The sequence below is a fragment of the Oncorhynchus kisutch genome, linkage group LG4, assembly GCF_002021735.2.
Source record: "Oncorhynchus kisutch isolate 150728-3 linkage group LG4, Okis_V2, whole genome shotgun sequence".
NCBI lineage: Eukaryota > Metazoa > Chordata > Actinopteri > Salmoniformes > Salmonidae > Oncorhynchus > Oncorhynchus kisutch.
Genome location: NC_034177.2, coordinates 51,170,926 through 51,197,604, shown reverse-complemented (window position 1 = coordinate 51,197,604; position 26,679 = coordinate 51,170,926). Strand labels below are relative to the sequence as shown.

The 26,679-nt window shown below is 47.3% G+C and overlaps 1 protein-coding gene across 1 annotated transcript in view; it reads left to right on the top strand.

The window, feature by feature from the left end:
* LOC109889651 (contactin-1a) overlaps window positions 1-26,679 on the top strand; it is a 135,607-nt gene that overhangs the window by 1,114 nt on the left and 107,814 nt on the right. The gene's annotated exons all lie outside the window — the stretch shown is intronic.

Genomic DNA, 26,679 nt, shown 5'->3' with positions numbered 1-26,679 from the left:
ATTTTGATAGGAATCCTATAAACTGGACTGCTAATGTAATGCATCTTCTGTTGTCCCGTGCCCTGCAAAGTCTGACCAAATTCAGACTTTATGAGGAATGATAAGGCTCCTTGGGGCTCTTGCTGCTATATACCATAACAGACCTGAGTTGAAGTAGTACTTATTGTCTCTCGGATACTTCAGCTACTTGATTGAGCTTGCCTGGCACAATGGTACCAGTATAATAGTCCCGAAAGTAAGTTACTATGATGTCAGTAAATGTTTCCCTCGTTGCTTTGGAACAGTTTCAGCACAGTCAAAGCAGCCAGAGAAGCTATATGAGAAACACATTACATTACATAACAGTCACTGTCCCTCCAAGACATGTCTGGCTCTGCCCAGGACCATCATGTGTCCTATCATGCATTTCAAATTTGCAGCCTCAGTGGAGTTGGAGCTGTCCTTGGGTTTGGGGAGTCCTCTGTCAGTGTTTTTGTGACACAACTGAACCCAGAGATAGGTCCAGATAGGGCATCCTTTGAGAAATGCTCTCCAGCAGAAATGTAGCAAGGAAAAACACATTTTCTTCCATGTGCACCCGATCAAGGGGCTCACTAAAATAAAGTTGCTTTGCATGTATGTAGTCCTATTCCCTCCAACACTTTACTCTTTCCTTCCCGAATGACATGCATGAAACCCACGCATAGTCGGATCTGTGTGGCGCATCGCATCTACATGCATTTCGCTACACCTGCAATAACATCTGCGAAATATGTGTATGTGACCAATAACATTTGATTCTATCTGTGGCTTTATCATGGTGTCGGTGAACCTCTTGAGTAAAGGAGACCAAATGCATTGGCTACACCAGTGGTTTCCGTAACTTTTTATAGTCCCGTACCCCTTCAACCATTCATCCTCCAGCTGCGTACCCCCTCTAGCACCAGAGTCAGCGCACTCTCAGATGTATACAATATGTTTGTTAAACAAGAATGAGTGTCAGTTTTTGTCACAATTCTGCTCGTGGGAAGTGACAAAGAGCTCTTATAGGACCAGGGCACAAATAATAATATAATAATAATCAATACTTTTGCTCTTTATTTAACCATCTTACATATAAAACCTTATTTGTTCATGGAAAATTGTGAATAACTCATCACAGGTTCATGAGAAGGGTGTGCTTGAATGGATACACATAACTCTGCAATGTTGGGTTGCATTGGAGAGAGTCTCAGTCTTAAATCATTTTCCACACACAGTCTGTGCCCGTATTTAGTTTTCATGCTAGTGAGGGTCGAGAATCCACTCTCACATTGGTACGTGGTTGTAAAGGGCATCAGTGTCTTAACAGCACGATCTGCCAAGGCAGGATACTCTGAGCGCAGCCCAATCCAGAAATCAGGAAGTGGCTCCTGATTAAATTACATTTTCACAGAACCACTTGTTGCAATTTCGATAAGGCTCTCTTGTTCATATATCGGTAAGTGGACTGGAGGCAGGGCATGAAAGGGATAACGAATACAGATGTTTGTGTTGTCCGTTTCGGCAATGTACCTGCGTAATTGCACACCCAACTGACTCAGGTGCTTCGCTATATCACATTTGACATTGTCCGTACGCTTGAGTTAATTTGCACAGAAAAAAATCATACAATGATGGAAAGACCTGTGTGTTGTCCTTGTTAATTCAGACAGAGAAGAGCTCCAACTTCTTAATCATAGCCTCAATTTTGTCCCGCACATTGAATATAGTTGCGGAGAGTCCCTGTAATTCTATATTCAGATCATTCAGGCGAGAAATAACAGCACCCAGATAGGCCAGGTGTGTGAAAATGATGGTCAGTAAAGAAAACGTTAAGCTCGTCTATAAAAAAATTAATACAAATAAAAAAAATAAAAAACGTGTCAATACTTTTCCCCTTGATAACCAGTGCACTTCTGTATGTTGTAAAAGCATTACATTGTCACTGCCCATATCATTAGATAGTGCAGATAGTGCAGAAAATAAGTTCAGGGCCCTTGCTTTAACACGGTTAACCATTTTCACTCTAGTGTCCAAAACGTCTTTCAAGCTGTCAGGCATTCCCTTGGCAGCAAGAGCCTCTCGGTGGATCCTGCAGTGTACCCAAGTGGCGTCGGGAGCAACTGCTTGCACGCGCATTACCACTCCACTATGTCTCCCTGTCATGGCTTTTACGCCATCAGTACAGATAGCAACATGAGCAGCAGCTGCGTTTGGTAACATATGGACCGTTAGTGGAATTCCCGCGAGAGAGTAATGGTTAATGTGATTGGATGTTAATTATTTGACTGTGATACCTGTATTTGACATTGTGTCGTTATTTCGCTGAAGACTAGATGGTTGAATTTAATCTTTGGCAGTGAAATGAGCCTACTCAGACGAGAAAAAAACTTACACTCAAATGTATTAGCCCTGTTGGAAAATATAAATATCTGTTTGAAAATTTGAAAAAAAGTACAATAAATAAAAATTACAAAAAAAAAAAATATATATATATATATATATATTTTTTTAAATGTGAATGACATTTTTATTTGCTGTACCCCCGATGGCATGGCGCATACCCCTGGGGATGCACATACCCCAGTTTGGGAATACCTGGGCTACACAATAGAGCTTGGCCCTGCTACATGGTCTTGTCTATTATTCTGTCTTCTTGCCTATTTGGCATTATGCCAACCTCACAATTGCAACAGCATCAAAACATGAACCATATGTTTATTTTCAGACTGAGATACTTTGAGGGTTGCTCTTTTTTGGTTGGACTACTTCAGGTCAGAAAGGTGATCCTTTTTGTGTGATATTACTGAATTGGTACAGCTCCATAACAAATTGACTAACCCTCTTAGCCTTAAATCTGTGATTTAGAAAGCAGGGAAGTTGATGTCATGGATGGCTGCCATTTGAGATTAAAGTCATTCAAAGGGACTTTTTGTGAGAGTTGATTTGTCCCAAGATATCCCTCCCCAAATCCAAGCTTTCCAAAGATCCTAGGGAGTCAAAGGATTAGCTGGTCAGAGAAAACTAATATAGTCGTTTTTTGAGATTTGGATTTGATAATGAAGGTACTCTGGGTCTGGGACTCAGGTGCCGCTGTTTTCAAACCCCACTGATACTCTGTAATCTGAAAGTTAGCAATGTTAACAAGTACATGTAAAATCCCATAGAGAATGCTAACCAAATGCTAACGAACGCATTGCATTTTGTACAGTTTTTGACCTAAACTATATAAGTATACAAATAAATAACACCGTAATTGGGGCAAGTGGGCTTGTGGTAATGGCTGGAGCAGAATAGTAGGTGGAATGGTATCAAATATGGTTTCCATATTTTTATGTAGCTATGCAAGTCAGTTATTAAGAACAAATTCTTATTTACAATGACGGCCTAGGAATAGTGGGTTAACTACCTTGTTCAGGGGGAGAACGACAGATTTTGACCTTGTCAGCTTGGGGATTCGATCTAGCAACCTTCCGGTTACTGGCCATATGCCCTAACCTCTAGGCTACCTGCCGCCATGTTTGATACCATTCCATTTTCTCCATTGCAGCCATTATTATGAACCATCCTCCCCTCAGCAGCCTCCACTGCTACTCCCAGTTTGCTGCATGCAAAAAAATTATATTAGCCAGCAAGGTTCTTGATCCAAGAGGGGATTCTCTCCTAACCACTTAGCTAGATAGCTAACTAGCTACTAAATTAGCAAACCAAATGCACAACTGTGGAGCATTTAGCACATTTTAGACAGTTAACTTAATAGTTGTAAGATATCTAGCTGGCAAACATTTAGTTGTGAAGTCCATACTGTAACTAGATCACCTGGTGCATTCTTCACAACAGTGAGTGACTCACAAGGCTCCGGTCTCTTGTCGCTGTGTGCTTGTAAACAAACACCACGTGACACTTGACTGGGGACTATCACAAGCTTCATAATAATGTGACAGGTGAAAGGAAGAACGCAATGTTCTTTATCTCCTAACGTATTGCACAAGATGAGTGCTGGTATTTACTTAAAAAGTAGCTACACATATTAAAATGAAATATTGTGTTAACGGTATTGAAAAACCATCCCGTGTCTTACACGCACACGCACACGCACACACACACACACACACACACACACACACACACACACACACACACACACACACACACACACACACACACACACAGACAGACCCCCCCCCCCCCCCCCCCCGCATACACACACAGCTCTAAGCCTAAGTGCTGTAACGATGGGGCAAAAACCCTTTCTCCTTTCCTTATCCCGCTGGCAAACATGTGACACTCTTGTCTTGATGGTCTCTTCAGATTGCTCAGAAATTTCACCAAACCTCCATCAATAAAGAGAGGATCACTAATGGTACCGCTAAGCTGGCTGGCTTTGTGAGAGAGACATGACGTCTTCTTCTCCCTCTTCTTCTGTTTGCTCGGAGACAGACACCCCCTCTGTTCAATCCAGAGGTGGGGAAAGGCCCTCAGTCCGTCCCTACTGCCTTCTCTGTGCTCTCTATCGTCTTTGGATGTGTTTAGTCCCCACTGCCATAACCCGTAGTCCCCGGGCTATATCCGCAGGGCAGGGGGGTTTAGTATCATGAAATATTGTGTGGATGAAGGGTGGGCAGATTGAATTAAGAGAAAACAAGACCTTCAAAAAGTCCATGAATGTATAATTCTTGTGCAATTTATATTTGTAGGATACATGTAGGTTTTTCTTTCATTATTTCAGGCTATCTGGCATTAGTGCGTAAGCCTATGGCCTAACTATATGCGTGCCAAATAGCCTACAGGCCAGTCTCCAAATGCTTTTTGGGAACTGGCAGAAAAGTTAATGGAGATCTTCAGAGGCAAAAATGACAATATCAGCGTTTAAAGAGGATGACAGCAGTGTTATGCGTGATGATTGTGAGGTGCTATACAAATTCGACAGCCACGAGACGGGGACTTAAAATAGGCCTATGGCACGTCAAGGGGAATGTAGCCTAGTGTTCAGATGAGTTAAATGGACACTGAAATCTGGACACTGACTGTAGGTTTATAACCTCTCACATACTGTAGCTTTAATATGAACTCCTGCAGAATTAAGAATTTTACACAGTAAAATAATACACCGAATGTAGGCTACATTTCGACTCAGGAACAGGAGTGGATAAATAGGATTTCTTCCTTTCATTATCTTGAGAGAATGTAAATGTCTGTAGAGGTGCTGTCTTTATCAGCATCATAAAGCTGACAATATTTTAATCGTATATATTATGCATCCAAGTCGAACTGAAATCTAGTCAGTAACATGTTGGGTCGTTTTCACAGATTTCTATTTTTCATTTTTTACAACCGGTCAACCTGATGCCATTTGAACATTTTGCACAGATAATCTTGCATCTTATCCCCGGTCCCTAAACGTCTTTGCTCAGTGAAAGAAGCAGAGGTGACAGAGAGAACTTGATCAACGTCAGAATGAATGTTTCAATCTAGTTGTCACTCTATCACATTACTATGTTGAGCAAGGGTTTATTTAGTCTTCTATGGCAACATATAGGCTAATGACAGAAGAAGAGAATCTGCATGTAGCCTATTTAATTATAGACAAGTTGACTAACAAATAGCCGAGACATATCTAAATCCTGTGCTCGCTGTAAAAAATATATTGTTTTATATTTGCAGGTTAGGGTAGGGGGCGGGCCTCATATCGTCACTTTATCACACACAGTCATGCGGGTTGCGGATGGGTTATTAGCAATTGTGGGTGGGTGCGGGTGAACAAACCGCTGACCCACACACCACTACTGTATGTGCTACAGGCTTGTCATTCTCTCTCTGTATGGGTCCTCCTCAACCCTGCTTTTCCTGTCGCCGCCCCCACAGGGAGGCTAAATGATGGTTTGCGGCTTTGAATTCAGATAACGTTTTCGGTGGCACTTCTGTGGGTGCCTACCTAGTGCCTACCTGTGTCCAATGATTTCAGCTGCTTTAGTTTGTTGCTAGGGCTTAGAAGGGCTAGTTATTATCTTTAAGGAATCACTTATTTTCAAGGCACTGAACTTGAAGAGGTGCATTTAGTGTCTGTTTTAGTGTTTGTGTGAATGCGTGACTTCCAGCCCTGCAGCCCATAATGTGTCCACACCATCTCTATTTTCAGTATGATAGGTAACGTAGCCATGCCGAGGAGTGGGACAATGATAGGTAACGTAGCCATGCCGAGGAGTGGGACAATGATAGGTAACGTAGCCATGCCGAGGAGTGGGACAATGATAGGTAACGTAGCTCTGCCGAGGAGTGGGACTATGATAGGTAACGTAGCTCTGCCGAGGAGTGGGACTATGATAGGTAACGTAGCTCTGCCGAGGAGTGGGACTATGATAGGTAACGTAGCTCTGCCGAGGAGTGGGACTATGATAGGTAACGTAACCCTGCAGAGGAGTGGGACAATGATAGGTAACGTAACCCTGCAGAGGAGTGGGACTATGATAGGTAACGTAACCCTGCAGAGGAGTGGGACTATGATAGGTAACGTAACCCTGCAGAGGAGTGGGACTATGATAGGTAACGTAACCCTGCAGAGGAGTGGGACTATGATAGGTAATGTAACCCTGCTGAGGAGTGGGACTATGATAGGTAACGTAGCTCTGCCGAGGAGTGGGACTATGATAGGTAAAGTAGCCCTGCAGAGGAGTGGGACTATGATGGGTAATATAGCCCTGCAGAGGAGTGGGACTATGATAGGTAACGTAGCCCTGCAGAGGAGTGGGACTATGATAGGTAACATAGCCCTGCAGAGCAGTGGGACTATGATAGGTAACGTAGCCCTGCAGAGTGGGACTATGATAGGTAACGTAGCCCTGCAGAGGAGTGGGAGTATGATAGGCAATGTAGCCCTGCAAAGGAGTGGGACTATGATATGTAATGTAGCCCTGCAGAGGAGTGGGACTATGATAGGTAACATAGCCCTGCAGAGGAGTGGGACTATGTTGGGTAACATAGCCCTGCAGAGGAGTGGGACTATGATAGGTAACGTAGCCCTGCAGAGGAGTGGGGCTATGATAGGTAACGTAGCCTTGCAGAGGAGTGGTACTATGATAGGTAACATAGCCCTGCAGAGGAGTGGGACTATGATAGGTAATGTAACCCTGCAGAGGAGTGGGACTATGATAGGTAACGTAGCCCTGCAGAGGAGTGGAATGATGATAGGTAATGTAACCCTGCAGAGGACTGGGACTATGATAGGTAACATAGACCTGCAGAGGACTGGGACTATGATAGGTAATGTAGCCCTGCAGAGGAGTGGGACTATGATAGGTAACGTAGCCCTGTAGAGGAGTGGGACTATGATGGGTAACATAGCCCTGCAGAGGAGTGGGACTATGATAGGTAATGTAACCCTGCAAAGGAGTGGAACTATGATAGGTAACATAGCCCTGCAGAGTGGGACTATGATAGGTAACGTAGCCCTGCAGAGGAGTGGAACGATGATAGGTAATGTAACCCTGCAGAGGACTGGGACTATGATAGGTAACGTAGCCTTGCAGAGGAGTGGTACTATGATAGGTAATGTAGCTCTGCAGAGGAGTGGGACTATGATAGGTAATGTAACCCTGCAGAGGAGTGGGACTATGATAGGTAACGTAGCCCTGCAGAGGAGTGGAACGATGATAGGTAATGTAACCCTGCAGAGGACTGGGACTATGATAGGTAACATAGCCCTGCAGAGGACTGGGACTATGATAGGTAATGTAGCCCTACAGATGATTGGGACTATGATAGGTAACGTAGCCTTGCAGAGGAGTGGGACTATGATAGGTAACGTAGCCCTGCAGAGGAGTGGGGCTATGATAGGTAACATAGCCTTGCAGAGGAGTGGTACTATGATAGGTAACGTAGCCCTGCAGAGGAGTGGGACTATGATAGGTAACATAGCCCTGCAGAGTGGGACTATAATAGGTAACGTAGTCCTGCAGAGGAGTGGAATGGTGATAGGTAATGTAACCCTGCAGAGGACTGGGACTATGATAGGTAACATAGCCCTGTAGAGGACTGGGACTATGATATGTAATGTAGCTCTGCAGAGGAGTGGGACTATGATAGGTAATGTAACCCTGCAGAGGAGTGGGACTATGATAGGTAACGTAGCCCTGCAGAGGAGTGGAACGATGATAGGTAATGTAACCCTGCAGAGGACTGGGACTATGATAGGTAACATAGCCCTGCAGAGGACTGGGACTATGATAGGTAATGTAGCCCTACAGATGATTGGGACTATGATAGGTAACGTAGCCTTGCAGAGGAGTGGGACTATGATAGGTAACGTAGCCCTGCAGAGGAGTGGGGCTATGATAGGTAACATAGCCTTGCAGAGGAGTGGTACTATGATAGGTAACGTAGCCCTGCAGAGGAGTGGGACTATGATAGGTAACATAGCCCTGCAGAGTGGGACTATAATAGGTAACGTAGTCCTGCAGAGGAGTGGAATGGTGATAGGTAATGTAACCCTGCAGAGGACTGGGACTATGATAGGTAACATAGCCCTGTAGAGGACTGGGACTATGATATGTAACATAGCCCTGTAGAGGACTGGGACTATGATAGGTAATGTAGCCCTGCAGAGGAGTGGGACTATGATAGGTAACGTAGCCCTGCAGAGGAGTGGGACTATAATAGGTAATGTAGCCCTGCAGAGGAGTGGGACTATGATAGGTAACGTAGCCCTGTAGAGTGGGACTATGATAGGTAACCTTGCCCTGCAGTGGGACTATGATAGGTAACGTAGCCCTGCAGAGAAGTGGGACTATGATAGGTAATGTAACCCTGCAGAGGAGTGGGACTATTACAGGTAACGTAGCCCTGCAGAGTGGGACTATTATAGGTAATGTAACCCTGCAGAGGACTGGGACTATGATAGGTAACGTAGCCCTGCAGAGGACTGGGACTATGATAGGTAACGTAGCCCTGCCGAGAAGTGGGACTATGATCTATGATAGGTAACGTAGCCCTGCAGAGGTGTGGGACTATGAATGGTAACATAGCCCTGCAGAGTGGGAATATGATAGGTAATGTAACCCTGCAGAGGAGTGGGACTATGATAGGTAACATAGCCCTGCAGAGGAGTGGGACTATGACAGGTAATGTAACCCTGCAGAGGAGTGGGACTATGATAGGTAACATAGCCCTGCAGAGGAGTGGGACAATGATAGGTAACATAGCCCTGCAGAGTGGGACTATGATAGGTAATGTAACCCTGCAGAGGAGTGGGACTATGATAGGTAAGGTAACCCTGCAGAGGAGTTGGGCTATGATAAGTAACCTTGCCGTGCAGAGGAGTGGGACTATGATAGGTCGCATAGCCCTGCAGAGGAGTGGGACTATGATAGGTAACGTAGCCCTGCAGAGGAATGGGACTATGATAGGTAACGTAGCCCTGCAGAGGAGTGGGACTATGATAGGTGGCATGGCCCTGCAGAGGAGTGGGACTATGATAGGTAACATAGCCCTGCAGAGGAGTGGGACTATGATAGGTAACGTAGCCCTGCAGAGGAGTGGAACTATGATAGTTAACATAGCCCTGCCGAGAAGTGGGACTATGATAGGTAACGTAGCCCTGCAGCGGTGTGGGACTATGAAAGGTAACATAGCCCTGCAGAGTGGGACTATGATAGGTAATGTAACCCTGCAGAGTGGGACTATGATAGGTAACATAGCCCTGCAGAGGAGTGGGACTATGACAGGTAATATAACGCTGCAGAGGAGTGGTACTATGATAGGTAACGTAGCCCTGCAGAGGAGTGGGACTATGATAGGTAATGTAACCCTGCAAAGGAGTGGGACTATGATAGGTAACATAGCCCTGCAGAGTGGGACTATAATAGGTAACGTAGTCCTGCAGAGGAGTGGAATGGTGATAGGTAATGTAACCCTGCAGAGGACTGGGACTATGATAGGTAACATAGCCCTGTAGAGGACTGGGACTATGATAGGTAACATAGCCCTGTAGAGGACTGGGAATGTGATAGATAATGTAGCCCTGCAGAGGAGTGGGACTATGATAGGTAACGTAGCCCTGCAGAGGAGTGGGACTATAATAGGTAATGTAGCCCTGCAGAGGAGTGGAACTATGATAGGTAACGTAGCCCTGTAGAGTGGGACTATGATAGGTAACCTTGCCCTGCAGTGGGACTATGATAGGTAACGTAGCCCTGCAGAGAAGTGGGACTATGATAGGTAATGTAACCCTGCAGAGGAGTGGGACTATTACAGGTAACGTAGCCCTGCAGAGTGGGACTATTATAGGTAATGTAACCCTGCAGAGGACTGGGACTATGATAGGTAACGTAGCCCTGCAGAGGACTGGGACTATGATAGGCAACGTAGCCCTGTAGAGGAGTGGGACTATGATAGGTAACGTAGCCCTGCCGAGAAGTGGGACTATGATCTATGATAGGTAATGTAGCCCTGCAGAGGTGTGGGACTATGAATGGTAACATAGCCCTGCAGAGTGGGAATATGATAGGTAATGTAACCCTGCAGAGGAGTGGGACTATGATAGGTAACATAGCCCTGCAGAGGAGTGGGACTATGACAGGTAATGTAACCCTGCAGAGGAGTGGGACTATGATAGGTAACATAGCCCTGCAGAGGAGTGGGACAATGATAGGTAACATAGCCCTGCAGAGTGGGACTATGATAGGTAATGTAACCCTGCAGAGGAGTGGGACTATGATAGGTAACATAGCCCTGCAGAGGAGTGGGACAATGATAGGTAACATAGCCCTGCAGAGTGGGACTATGATAGGTAATGTAACCCTGCAGAGGAGTGGGACTATGATAGGTAAGGTAACCCTGCAGAGGAGTTGGGCTATGATAAGTAACCTTGCCGTGCAGAGGAGTGGGACTATGATAGGTCGCATAGCCCTGCAGAGGAGTGGGACTATGATAGGTAACGTAGCCCTGCAGAGGAGTGGGACTATGATAGGTAACGTAGCCCTGCAGAGGAGTGGGACAATGATAGGTGGCATGGCCCTGCAGAGGAGTGGGACTATGATAGGTAACATAGCCCTGCAGAGGAGTGGGACTATGATAGGTAACGTAGCCCTGCAGAGGAGTGGAACTATGATAGTTAACATAGCCCTGCCGAGAAGTGGGACTATGATAGGTAACGTAGCCCTGCAGCGGTGTGGGACTATGAAAGGTAACATAGCCCTGCAGAGTGGGACTATGATAGGTAACATAGCCCTGCAGAGGAGTGGGACTATGACAGGTAATATAACGCTGCAGAGGAGTGGGACTATGATAGGTAACATAGCCCTGCAGAGTGGGACTATGATAAGTAACATATCCCTGCAGAGGAGTGGGACAACGATAGGTAATATAGCCCTGCAGAGTGGGACTATGATAAGTAACATAGCCCTGCAGAGGAGTGGGACTATGATAGGTAACATAGCCCTGCAGAGTGGGACTATGATAGGTAATGTAACCCTGCAGAGGAGTCAGACTATGATAAGTAACATAGCCCTGCAGAGGAGTGGGACTATGATAGGTAACATAGCCCTGCAGAGTGGGACTATGATAAGTAACATATCCCTGCAGAGGAGTGGGACTATGATAGGTAACATAGCCCTGCAGAGTGGGACTATGATAAGTAACATATCCCTGCAGAGGAGTGGGACTATGATAGGTAATATAGCCCTGCAGAGTGGGACTATGATAAGTAATATAGCCCTGCAGAGTGGGGCTATGATAAGTAACATAGCCCTGCAGAGGAGTGGGACTACGATAGGTAATATAGCCCTGCAGAGTGGGACTATGATAGGTAACATAGCCCTGCAGAGTGGGACTATGATAGGTAATGTAACCCTGCAGAGGAGTGGGACTATGATAAGTAACATAGCCCTGCAGAGGAGTGGGACTAGGATAGGTGACTTAGCCCTGCAGAGTGGGACTGTGATAGGTAATGTAACCCTGCAGAGGAGTGGGACTATGATACGTAATGTAGTCCTGCAGAGGATTGGGACTATGAAACGTAATGTAGTCCTGCAGAGGAGTGGGACTATGATAGGTAACATATCCCTGCAGAGTGGGACTGTGATAGGTAAAGTAACCCTGCAGAGGAGTGGGACTATGATAGGTAACATAGCCCTGCAGAGGAGTGGGACTATGATAGGTAATGTATTCCTGCAGAGTGGGACTATGACAGGTAACGTAGACCTGCAGAGGAGTGGGAATATGATAGGTAACATATCCCTGCAGAGTGGGACTGTGATAGGTAATGTAACCCTGCAGAGGAGTGGGACTATGATAGGTAACATAGCCCTGCAGAGTGGGACTATGATAGGTAATGTAACCCTGCAGAGGATTGGGCCTATGATAGGTAAGGTAGCCCTGCAGAGAAGTGGGGCTATGATAAGTAACCTTGCCCTGCAGAGGAGTGGGACTATGATAGGTAGCATAGCCCTGCAGAGGAGTGGGACTATGATAGGTAACATAGCCCTGCAGAGTGGGACTATGATAGGTAATGTAACCCTGCAGAGGATTGGGACTATGATAGGTAAGGTAGCCCTGCAGAGAAGTGAGGCTATGATAAGTAACCTTGCCCTGCAGAGGAGTGGGACTATGATAGGTAGCATAGCCCTGCAGAGGAGTGGGACTATGATAGGTAACGTAGCCCTGCAGAGGAGTGGGACTATGATAGGTAATGTAACCCTGCAGAATTGGGACTATGATAGGTAACATAGCCCTGCAGAGGAGTGGGACTATGACAGGTAATGTAACCCTGCAGAGGAGTGGGACTATGATAGGTAACATAGCCCTGCAGAGGAGTGGAACTATGATAGTTAACATAGCCCTGCCGAGAAGTGGGACTATGATAGGTAACGTAGCCCTGCAGCGGTGTGGGACTATGAAAGGTAACATAGCCCTGCAGAGTGGGACTATGATAGGTAATGTAACCCTGCAGAGTGGGACTATGATAGGTAACATAGCCCTGCAGAGGAGTGGGACTATGATAGGTAACATAGCCCTGCAGAGTGGGACTATGATAAGTAACATATCCCTGCAGAGGAGTGGGACTATGATAGGTAACATAGCCCTGCAGAGTGGGACTATGATAAGTAACATATCCCTGCAGAGGAGTGGGACTATGATAGGTAATATAGCCCTGCAGAGTGGGACTATGATAAGTAATATAGCCCTGCAGAGTGGGGCTATGATAAGTAACATAGCCCTGCAGAGGAGTGGGACTACGATAGGTAATATAGCCCTGCAGAGTGGGACTATGATAGGTAACATAGCCCTGCAGAGTGGGACTATGATAGGTAATGTAACCCTGCAGAGGAGTGGGACTATGATAAGTAACATAGCCCTGCAGAGGAGTGGGACTAGGATAGGTGACTTAGCCCTGCAGAATGGGACTGTGATAGGTAATGTAACCCTGCAGAGGAGTGGGACTATGATACGTAATGTAGTCCTGCAGAGGATTGGGACTATGAAACGTAATGTAGTCCTGCAGAGGAGTGGGACTATGATAGGTAACATATCCCTGCAGAGTGGGACTGTGATAGGTAAAGTAACCCTGCAGAGGAGTGGGACTATGATAGGTAACATAGCCCTGCAGAGGAGTGGGACTATGATAGGTAATGTATTCCTGCAGAGTGGGACTATGACAGGTAACGTAGACCTGCAGAGGAGTGGGAATATGATAGGTAACATATCCCTGCAGAGTGGGACTGTGATAGGTAATGTAACCCTGCAGAGGAGTGGGACTATGATAGGTAACATAGCCCTGCAGAGTGGGACTATGATAGGTAATGTAACCCTGCAGAGGATTGGGCCTATGATAGGTAAGGTAGCCCTGCAGAGAAGTGGGGCTATGATAAGTAACCTTGCCCTGCAGAGGAGTGGGACTATGATAGGTAGCATAGCCCTGCAGAGGAGTGGGACTATGATAGGTAACATAGCCCTGCAGAGTGGGACTATGATAGGTAATGTAACCCTGCAGAGGATTGGGACTATGATAGGTAAGGTAGCCCTGCAGAGAAGTGAGGCTATGATAAGTAACCTTGCCCTGCAGAGGAGTGGGACTATGATAGGTAGCATAGCCCTGCAGAGGAGTGGGACTATGATAGGTAACGTAGCCCTGCAGAGGAGTGGGACTATGATAGGTAATGTAACCCTGCAGAATTGGGACTATGATAGGTAACATAGCCCTGCAGAGGAGTGGGACTATGACAGGTAATGTAACCCTGCAGAGGAGTGGGACTATGATAGGTAACATAGCCCTGCAGAGGAGTGGAACTATGATAGTTAACATAGCCCTGCCGAGAAGTGGGACTATGATAGGTAACGTAGCCCTGCAGCGGTGTGGGACTATGAAAGGTAACATAGCCCTGCAGAGTGGGACTATGATAGGTAATGTAACCCTGCAGAGTGGGACTATGATAGGTAACATAGCCCTGCAGAGGAGTGGGACTATGACAGGTAATATAACGCTGCAGAGGAGTGGTACTATGATAGGTAACGTAGCCCTGCAGAGGAGTGGGACTATGATAGGTAATGTAACCCTGCAAAGGAGTGGGACTATGATAGGTAACATAGCCCTGCAGAGTGGGACTATAATAGGTAACGTAGTCCTGCAGAGGAGTGGAATGGTGATAGGTAATGTAACCCTGCAGAGGACTGGGACTATGATAGGTAACATAGCCCTGTAGAGGACTGGGACTATGATAGGTAACATAGCCCTGTAGAGGACTGGGAATGTGATAGATAATGTAGCCCTGCAGAGGAGTGGGACTATGATAGGTAACGTAGCCCTGCAGAGGAGTGGGACTATAATAGGTAATGTAGCCCTGCAGAGGAGTGGAACTATGATAGGTAACGTAGCCCTGTAGAGTGGGACTATGATAGGTAACCTTGCCCTGCAGTGGGACTATGATAGGTAACGTAGCCCTGCAGAGAAGTGGGACTATGATAGGTAATGTAACCCTGCAGAGGAGTGGGACTATTACAGGTAACGTAGCCCTGCAGAGTGGGACTATTATAGGTAATGTAACCCTGCAGAGGACTGGGACTATGATAGGTAACGTAGCCCTGCAGAGGACTGGGACTATGATAGGCAACGTAGCCCTGTAGAGGAGTGGGACTATGATAGGTAACGTAGCCCTGCCGAGAAGTGGGACTATGATCTATGATAGGTAATGTAGCCCTGCAGAGGTGTGGGACTATGAATGGTAACATAGCCCTGCAGAGTGGGAATATGATAGGTAATGTAACCCTGCAGAGGAGTGGGACTATGATAGGTAACATAGCCCTGCAGAGGAGTGGGACTATGACAGGTAATGTAACCCTGCAGAGGAGTGGGACTATGATAGGTAACATAGCCCTGCAGAGGAGTGGGACAATGATAGGTAACATAGCCCTGCAGAGTGGGACTATGATAGGTAATGTAACCCTGCAGAGGAGTGGGACTATGATAGGTAACATAGCCCTGCAGAGGAGTGGGACAATGATAGGTAACATAGCCCTGCAGAGTGGGACTATGATAGGTAATGTAACCCTGCAGAGGAGTGGGACTATGATAGGTAAGGTAACCCTGCAGAGGAGTTGGGCTATGATAAGTAACCTTGCCGTGCAGAGGAGTGGGACTATGATAGGTCGCATAGCCCTGCAGAGGAGTGGGACTATGATAGGTAACGTAGCCCTGCAGAGGAGTGGGACTATGATAGGTAACGTAGCCCTGCAGAGGAGTGGGACAATGATAGGTGGCATGGCCCTGCAGAGGAGTGGGACTATGATAGGTAACATAGCCCTGCAGAGGAGTGGGACTATGATAGGTAACGTAGCCCTGCAGAGGAGTGGAACTATGATAGTTAACATAGCCCTGCCGAGAAGTGGGACTATGATAGGTAACGTAGCCCTGCAGCGGTGTGGGACTATGAAAGGTAACATAGCCCTGCAGAGTGGGACTATGATAGGTAACATAGCCCTGCAGAGGAGTGGGACTATGACAGGTAATATAACGCTGCAGAGGAGTGGGACTATGATAGGTAACATAGCCCTGCAGAGGAGTGGGACTATGATAGGTAACATAGCCCTGCAGAGTGGGACTATGATAAGTAACATATCCCTGCAGAGGAGTGGGACAACGATAGGTAATATAGCCCTGCAGAGTGGGACTATGATAAGTAACATAGCCCTGCAGAGGAGTGGGACTATGATAGGTAACATAGCCCTGCAGAGTGGGACTATGATAGGTAATGTAACCCTGCAGAGGAGTCAGACTATGATAAGTAACATAGCCCTGCAGAGGAGTGGGACTATGATAGGTAACATAGCCCTGCAGAGTGGGACTATGATAAGTAACATATCCCTGCAGAGGAGTGGGACTATGATAGGTAACATAGCCCTGCAGAGTGGGACTATGATAAGTAACATATCCCTGCAGAGGAGTGGGACTATGATAGGTAATATAGCCCTGCAGAGTGGGACTATGATAAGTAATATAGCCCTGCAGAGTGGGGCTATGATAAGTAACATAGCCCTGCAGAGGAGTGGGACTACGATAGGTAATATAGCCCTGCAGAGTGGGACTATGATAGGTAACATAGCCCTGCAGAGTGGGACTATGATAGGTAATGTAACCCTGCAGAGGAGTGGGACTATGATAAGTAACATAGCCCTGCAGAGGAGTGGGACTAGGATAGGTGACTTAGCCCTGCAGAGTGGGACTGTGATAGGTAATGTAACCCTGCAGAGGAGTGGGACTATGATACGTAATGTAGTCCTGCAGAGGATTGGGACTATGAAACGTAATGTAGTCCTGCAGAGGAGTGGGACTATGATAGGTAACATATCCCTGCAGAGTGGGACTGTGATAGGTAAAGTAACCCTGCAGAGGAGTGGGACTATGATAGGTAACATAGCCCTGCAGAGGAGTGGGACTATGATAGGTAATGTATTCCTGCAGAGTGGGACTATGACAGGTAACGTAGACCTGCAGAGGAGTGGGAATATGATAGGTAACATATCCCTGCAGAGTGGGACTGTGATAGGTAATGTAACCCTGCAGAGGAGTGGGACTATGATAGGTAACATAGCCCTGCAGAGTGGGACTATGATAGGTAATGTAACCCTGCAGAGGATTGGGCCTATGATAGGTAAGGTAGACCTGCAGAGAAGTGGGGCTATGATAAGTAACCTTGCCCTGCAGAGGAGTGGGACTATGATAGGTAGCATAGCCCTGCAGAGGAGTGGGACTATGATAGGTAACATAGCCCTGCAGAGTGGGACTATGATAGGTAATGTAACCCTGCAGAGGATTGGGACTATGATAGGTAAGGTAGCCCTGCAGAGAAGTGAGGCTATGATAAGTAACCTTGCCCTGCAGAGGAGTGGGACTATGATAGGTAGCATAGCCCTGCAGAGGAGTGGGACTATGATAGGTAACGTAGCCCTGCAGAGGAGTGGGACTATGATAGGTAATGTAACCCTGCAGAATTGGGACTATGATAGGTAACATAGCCCTGCAGAGGAGTGGGACTATGACAGGTAATGTAACCCTGCAGAGGAGTGGGACTATGATAGGTAACATAGCCCTGCAGAGGAGTGGGACTATGATAGGTAACATAGCCCTGCAGAGGAGTGGGACTATGATAGGTAACGTAGCCCTGCAGCGGAGTGGAACTATGCTAGGTAACGTAGCCCTGCCGAGAAGTGGGACTATGATAGGGAACGTAGCTCTGCAGAGGTGTGGGACTATGAAAGGTAACATAGCCCTGCAGAGTGGGACTATGATAGGTAATGTAACCCTGCAGAGTGGGACTATGATAGGTAACATAGCCCTGCAGAGGAGTGGGACTAAGACAGGTAATGTAACCCTGCAGAGGAGTGGGACTATGATAGGTAACATAGCCCTGCAGAGGAGTGGGACTATGATAGGTAACATAGCCCTGCAGAGGAGTGGGACTATGATAGGTAACGTATTCCTGCAGAGTGGGACTATGACAGGTAACGTAGACCTGCAGAGGAGTGGGAATATGATAGGTAACATATCCCTGCAGAGTGGGACTGTGATAGGTAATGTAACCCTGCAGAGGAGTGGGACTATGATAGGTAACATAGCCCTGCAGAAGAGTGGGACTATGATAGGCAACGTAGCCCTGCCGAGAAGTAGGACTATGATAGGTAATGTAACCCTGCAGAGGAGTGGGACTATGATAGGTAACATAGCCCTGCAGAGTGGGACTTTGATAGGTCATGTAACCATGCAGAGGATTGGGCCTATGATAGGTAAGGTAGCCCTGCAGAGAAGTGGGGCTATGATAAGTAACCTTGCCCTGCAGAGGAGTGGGACTATGATAGGTAGCATAGCCCTGCAGAGGAGTGGGACTATGATAGGTAATGTAACCCTGCAGAGTGGGACTATGATAGGTAACATAGCCCTGCAGAGGAGTGGGACTATGACAGGTAATGTAACCCTGCAGAGGAGTGGGACTATGATAGGTAACATAGCCCTGCAGAGGAGTGGGACTATGATAGGTAACATAGCCCTGCAGAGGAGTGGGACTATGATAGGTAACGTAGCCCTGCAGCGGAGTGGAACTATGCTAGGTAACGTAGCCCTGCCGAGAAGTGGGACTGTGATAGGTAACGTAGCTCTGCAGAGGTGTGGGACTATGAAAGGTAACATAGCCCTGCAGAGTGGGACTATGATAGGAAATGTAACCCTGCAGAGGAGTGGGACTATGATAGGTAACATAGCCCTGCAGAGGAGTGGGACTATGATAGGTAATATAGCCCTGCAGAGTGGGACTATGATAGGTAATGTAACCCTGCAGAGGAGTCGGACTATGATAAGTAACATAGCCCTGCAGAGGAGTGGGACTATGATAGGTAACATAGCCCTGCAGAGTGGGACTATGATAAGTAACATAGCCCTGCAGAGGAGTGGGACTATGATAGGTAATATAGCCCTGCAGAGTGGGACTATGATAAGTAACATAGCCCTGCAGAGTAGTGGGACTATGATACGTAATGTAGTCCTGCAGAGGATTGGGACTATGAAACGTAATGTAGTCCTGCAGAGGAGTGGGACTGTAATAGGTAATGTAACCCTGCAGAGGAGTGGGACTCTGATAGGTAATGTAACCCTGCAGAGGAGTGGGACAATGATAGGTAACGTATTCCTGCAGAGTGGGACTATGACAGGTAACGTAGACCTGCAGAGGAGTGGGAATATGATAGGTAACATATCCTTGCAGAGTGGGACTGTGATAGGTAATGTAACCCTGCAGAGGAGTGGGACTATGATAGGTAACATAGCCCTGCAGAGTGGGACTATGATAGGTAATGTAACCCTGCAGAGGATTGGGACTATGATAGGTAAGGTAGCCCTGCAGAGAAGTGGGGCTATGATAAGTAACCTTGCCCTGCAGAGGAGTGGGACTATGATAGGTAGCATAGCCCTGCAGAGGAGTGGGACTATGATAGGTAACATAGCCCTGCAGAGTGGGACTATGATAGGTAATGTAACCCTGCAGAGGATTGGGACTATGATAGGTAAGGTAGCCCTGCAGAGAAGTGAGGCTATGATAAGTAACCTTGCCCTGCAGAGGAGTGGAACTATGATAGGTAGCATAGCCCTGCAGAGGAGTGGGACTATGATAGGTAACGTAGCCCTGCAGAGGAGTGGGACTATGATAGGTAATGTAACCCTGCAGAATTGGGACTATGATAGGTAACATAGCCCTGCAGAGGAGTGGGACTATGACAGGTAATGTAACCCTGCAGAGGAGTGGGACTATGATAGGTAACATAGCCCTGCAGAGGAGTGGGACTATGATAGGTAACGTAGCCCTGCCGAGAAGTGGGACTATGATAGGTAACGTAGCTCTGCAGAGGTGTGGGACTATGAAAGGTAACATAGCCCTGCAGAGTGGGACTATGATAGGTAATGTAACCCTGCAGAGTGGACCTATGATAGGTAACATAGCCCTGCAGAGGAGTGGGACTATGACAGGTAATGTAACCCTGCAGAGGAGTGGGACTATGATAGGTAACATAGCCCTGCAGAGGAGTGGGACTATGATAGGTAACGTATTCCTGCAGAGTGGGACTATGACAGGTAACGTAGACCTGCAGAGGAGTGGGAATATGATAGGTAACATATCCCTGTAGAGTGGGACTGTGATCGGTAATGTAACCCTGCAGAGGAGTGGGACTATGATAGGTAACATAGCCCTGCAGAGGAGTGGGACTATGACAGGTAATGTATTCCTGCAGAGTGGGACTATGACAGGTAACGTAGACCTGCAGAGGAGTGGGAATATGATAGGTAACATATCCCTGCAGAGTGGGACTGTGATAGGTAATGTAACCCTGCAGAAGAGTTGGACTAGGATAGGCAACGTAGCCCTGCCGAGAAGTAGGACTATGATAGGTAATGTAACCCTGCAGAGGAATGGGACTATGATAGGTAACATAGCCCTGCAGAGTGGGACTATGATAGGTAATGTAACCCTGCAGAGGATTGGGCCTATGATAGGTAAGGTAGCCCTGCAGAGAAGTGGGGCTATGATAAGTAACCTTGCCCTGCAGATGAGTGGGACTATGATAGGTAGCATAGCCCTGCAGAGGAGTGGGACTATGATAGGTAACATAGCCCTGCAGAGTGGGACTATGATAGGTAATGTAACCCTGCAGAGGATTGGGACTATGATAGGTAAGGTAGCCCTGCAGAGAAGTGGGGCTATGATAAGTAACCTTGCCCTGCAGAGGAGTGGGACTATGATAGGTAGCATAGCCCTGCAGAGGAGTGGGACTATGATAGGTAACGTAGCCCTGCAAAGGAGTGGGACTATGATAGGTAATGTAACCCTGCAGAGTGGGACTATGATAGGTAACATAGCCCTGCAGAGGAGTGGGACTATGACAGGTAATGTAACCCTGCAGAGGAGTGGGACTATGATAGGTAACATAGCCCTGCAGAGGAGTGGGACTATGATAGGTAACATAGCCCTGCAGAGGAGTGGGACTATGATAGGTAACGTAGCCCTGCAGCGGAGTGGAACTATGCTAGGTAACGTAGCCCTGCCGAGAAGTGGGACTATGATAGGTAACGTAGCTCTGCAGAGGTGTGGGACTATGAAAGGTAACATAGCCCTGCAGAGTGGGACTATGATAGGTAATGTAACCCTGCAGAGTGGGACTATGATAGGTAACATAGCCCTGCAGAGGAGTGGGACTATGACAGGTAATGTAACCCTGCAGAGGAGTGGGACTATGATAGGTAACATAGCCCTGCAGAGGAGTGGGACTATGATAGGTAATATAGCCCTGCAGAGTTGGACTATGATAGGTAACATAGCCCTGCAGAGGAGTGGGACTATGACAGGTAATGTAACCCTGCAGAGGAGTGGGACTATGATAAGTAACATAGCCCTGCAGAGGAGTCGGACTATGATAACTAACATAGCCCTGCAGAGGAGTGGGACTATGATAGGTAACATAGCCCTGCAGAGTGGGACTATGATAAGTAACATAGCCCTGCAGAGGAGTGGGACTATGATAGGTAATATAGCCTTTCAGAGTGGGACTATGATAAGTAACATAGCCCTGCAGAGTAGTGGGACTATGATAGGTAATATAGCGCTGCAGAGTGGGACTATGATAGGTAACATAGCCCTGCAGAGTGGGACTATGATAGGTAATGTAACCCTGCAGAGGAGTGGGACTATGATAGGTAACATAGCCCTGCAGAGTAGTGGGACTATGATAGGTGACATAGCCCTGCAGAGTTGGACTATGATAGGTAACATAGCCCTGCAGAGGAGTGGGACTATGACAGGTAATGTAACCCTGTAGAGGAGTGGGACTATGATAGGTAACATAGCCCTGCAGAGGAGTGTGACTACGATAGGTAACATAGCCCTGCAGAGTGGGACTATGATAGGTAATGTAACCCTGCAGAGGAGTGGGACTATGATAGGTAACATAGCCCTGCAGAGTAGTGGGACTATGATAGGTGACATAGCCCTGCAGAGTTGGACTATGATAGGTAACATAGCCCTGCAGAGGAGTGGGACTATGACAGGTAATGTAACCCTGTAGAGGAGTGGGACTATGATAGGTAACATAGCCCTGCAGAGGAGTGTGACTACGATAGGTAACATAGCCCTGCAGAGTGGGACTATGATAGGTAACATAGCCCTGCAGAGGAGTGGGACTATGACAGGTAATGTAACCCTGCAGAGGAGTGGGACTATGATAAGTAACATAGCCCTGCAGAGGAGTGGGACTATGATAGGTAACATAGCCCTGCAGAGTGGGACTATGATAGGTCATGTAACCCTGCAGAGGAGTCGGACTATGATAAGTAACATAGCCCTGCAGAGGAGTGGGGCTATGATAGGTAACATAGCCCTGCAGAGTGGGACTATGATAGGTAATGTAACCCTGCAGCGGAGTGGGACTATGATAGGTAACATAGCCCTGCAGAGTAGTGGGACTATGATAGGTGATATAGCCCTGCAGAGTGGGACTATGATAGGTAATGTAACCCTGCAGAGGAGTGGGACTATGATAGGTAACATAGCCCTGCAGAGGAGTGGGACTACGATAGGTAACATAGCCCTGCAGAGGAGTGGGACTATGACAGGTAATGTAACCCTGCAGAGGAGTGGGACTATGATAAGTAACATAGCCCTGCAGAGGAGTGGGACTATGATAGGTAACATAGCCCTGCAGAGTGGGACTATGATAGGTCATGTAACCCTGCAGAGGAGTCGGACTATGATAAGTAACATAGCCCTGCAGAGGAGTGGGGCTATGATAGGTAACATAGCCCTGCAGAGTGGGACTATGATAAGTAACATAGCCCTGCAGAGTGGGACTATGATAGGTAATGTAACCCTGCAGCGGAGTGGGACTATGATAGGTAACATAGCCCTGCAGAGTAGTGGGACTATGATAGGTGATATAGCCCTGCAGAGTGGGACTATGATAGGTAATGTAACCCTGCAGAGGAGTGGGACTATGATAGGTAACATAGCCCTGCAGAGGAGTGGGACTACGATAGGTAACATAGCCCTGCAGAGGAGTGGGACTATGATAGGTAACATAGCCCTGCAGAGGAGTGGGACTATGATAGGTAACATAGCCATGCAGAGGAGTGGGACTATGATAGGTAACATAGCCCTGCAGAGGAGTGGGTCTATGATAGGTAACATAGCCCTGCAGAGTGGGACTATGATAGGTAACATAGCCCTGCAGAGGAGTGGGACTATGATAGGTAACATAGCCCTGCAGAGGAGTGGGACTATGATAGGTAACATAGCCCTGCAGAGTGGGACTATGATAGGTAACATAGCCCTGCAGAGGAGTGGGACTACGATAGGTAACATAGCCCTGCAGAGGAGTGGGACTATGATAGGTAACATAGCCCTGCAGAGGAGTGGGACTATGATAGGTAACATAGCCATGCAGAGGAGTGGGACTATGATAGGTAACATAGCCCTACAGAGGAGTGGGACTATGATAGGTAACATAGCCCTGCAGAGTGGGACTATGATAGGTAACATAGCCCTGCAGAGGAGTGGGACTATGATAGGTAACATAGCCCTGCAGAGGAGTGGGACTATGATAGGTAACATAGCCATGCAGAGGAGTGGGACTATGATAGGTAACATAGCCCTGCAGAGGAGTGGGACTATGATAGGTAACATAGCCCTGCAGAGTGGGACTATGATAGGTAATGTAACCCTGCAGAATTGGGACTATGATAGGTAACATAGCCCTGCAGAGTGGGACTATGATAGGTAACATAGCCCTGCAGAGGAGTGGGACTATGATAGGTAACATAGCCCTGCAGAGGAGTGGGACTATGATAGGTAACATAGCCCTGCAGAGTGGGACTATGATAGGTAACATAGCCCTGCAGAGGAGTGGGACTACGATAGGTAACATAGCCCTGCAGAGGAGTGGGACTATGATAGGTAACATAGCCCTGCAGAGGAGTGGGACTATGATAGGTAACATAGCCATGCAGAGGAGTGGGACTATGATAGGTAACATAGCCCTACAGAGGAGTGGGACTATGATAGGTAACATAGCCCTGCAGAGTGGGACTATGATAGGTAACATAGCCCTGCAGAGGAGTGGGACTATGATAGGTAACATAGCCCTGCAGAGGAGTGGGACTATGATAGGTAACATAGCCATGCAGAGGAGTGGGACTATGATAGGTAACATAGCCCTGCAGAGGAGTGGGACTATGATAGGTAACATAGCCCTGCAGAGTGGGACTATGATAGGTAACATAGCCCTGCAGAGGAGTGGGACTATGATAGGTAACATAGCCCTGCAGAGTGGGACTATGATAGGTAACATAGCCCTGCAGAGGAGTGGGACTATGATAGGTAACATAGCCCTGCAGAGGAGTGGGACTATGATAGGTAACATAGCCCTGCAGAGGAGTGGGACTATGATAGGTAACGTAGCCCTGCAGAGGAGTGGGACTATGATAGGTAATGTAACCCTGCAGAATTGGGACTATGATAGGTAACATAGCCCTGCAGAGGAGTGGGACTATGACAGGTAATGTAACCCTGCAGAGGAGTGGGACTATGATAGGTAACATAGCCCTGCAGAGGAGTGGGACTATGATAGGTAACGTAGCCCTGCAGCGGAGTGGAACTATGCTAGGTAACGTAGCCCTGCCGAGAAGTGGGACTATGATAGGTAACGTAGCTCTGCAGAGGTGTGGGACTATGAAAGGTAACATAGCCCTGCAGAGTGGGACTATGATAGGTAATGTAACCCTGCAGAGTGGACCTATGATAGGTAACATAGCCCTGCAGAGGAGTGGGACTATGACAGGTAATGTAACCCTGCAGAGGAGTGGGACTATGATAGGTAACATAGCCCTGCAGAGGAGTGGGACTATGATAGGTAACGTATTCCTGCAGAGTGGGACTATGACAGGTAACGTAGACCTGCAGAGGAGTGGGAATATGATAGGTAACATATCCCTGCAGAGTGGGACTGTGATAGGTAATGTAACCCTGCAGAGGAGTGGGACTATGATAGGTAACATAGCCCTGCAGAGGAGTGGGACTATGATAGGTAACGTATTCCTGCAGAGTGGGACTATGACAGGTAACGTAGACCTGCAGAGGAGTGGGAATAAACATATCCCTGCAGAGTGGGACTGTGATAGGTAATGTAACCCTGCAGAAGAGTGGGACTATGATAGGCAACGTAGCCCTGCCGAGAAGTAGGACTATGATAGGTAATGTAACCCTGCAGAGGAATGGGACTATGATAGGTAACATAGCCCTGCAGAGTGGGACTATGATAGGTAATGTAACCCTGCAGAGGATTGGGCCTATGATAGGTAAGGTAGCCCTGCAGAGAAGTGGGGCTATGATAAGTAACCTTGCCCTGCAGAGGAGTGGGACTATGATAGGTAGCATAGCCCTGCAGAGGAGTGGGACTATGATAGGTAACATAGCCCTGCAGAGTGGGACTATGATAGGTAATGTAACCCTGCATCGGAGTGGGACTATGATAGGTAACATAGCCCTGCAGAGTAGTGGGACTATGATAGGTGATATAGCCCTGCAGAGTGGGACTATGATAGGTAATGTAACCCTGCAGAGGAGTGGGACTATGATAGGTAACATAGCCCTGCAGAGGAGTGGGACTACGATAGGTAACATAGCCCTGCAGAGGAGTGGGACTATGATAGGTAACATTGCCCTGCAGAGGAGTGGGACTATGATAGGTAACATAGCCATGCAGAGGAGTGGGACTATGATAGGTAACATAGCCCTGCAGAGGAGTGGGACTATGATAGGTAACATAGCCCTGCAGAGTGGGACTATGATAGGTAACATAGCCCTGCAGAGGAGTGGGACTATGATAGGTAACATAGCCCTGCAGAGGAGTGGGACTATGATAGGTAACATAGCCCTGCAGAGGAGTGGGACTATGATAGGTAACATAGCCCTGCAGAGGAGTGGGACTATGATAGGTAACGTAGCCCTGCAGAGGAGTGGGACTATGATAGGTAATGTAACCCTGCAGAATTGGGACTATGATAGGTAACATAGCCCTGCAGAGGAGTGGGACTATGACAGGTAATGTAACCCTGCAGAGGAGTGGGACTATGATAGGTAACATAGCCCTGCAGAGGAGTGGGACTATGATAGGTAACGTAGCCCTGCAGCGGAGTGGAACTATGCTAGGTAACGTAGCCCTGCCGAGAAGTGGGACTATGATAGGTAACGTAGCTCTGCAGAGGTGTGGGACTATGAAAGGTAACATAGCCCTGCAGAGTGGGACTATGATAGGTAATGTAACCCTGCAGAGTGGACCTATGATAGGTAACATAGCCCTGCAGAGGAGTGGGACTATGACAGGTAATGTAACCCTGCAGAGGAGTGGGACTATGATAGGTAACATAGCCCTGCAGAGGAGTGGGACTATGATAGGTAACGTATTCCTGCAGAGTGGGACTATGACAGGTAACGTAGACCTGCAGAGGAGTGGGAATATGATAGGTAACATATCCCTGCAGAGTGGGACTGTGATAGGTAATGTAACCCTGCAGAGGAGTGGGACTATGATAGGTAACATAGCCCTGCAGAGGAGTGGGACTATGATAGGTAACGTATTCCTGCAGAGTGGGACTATGACAGG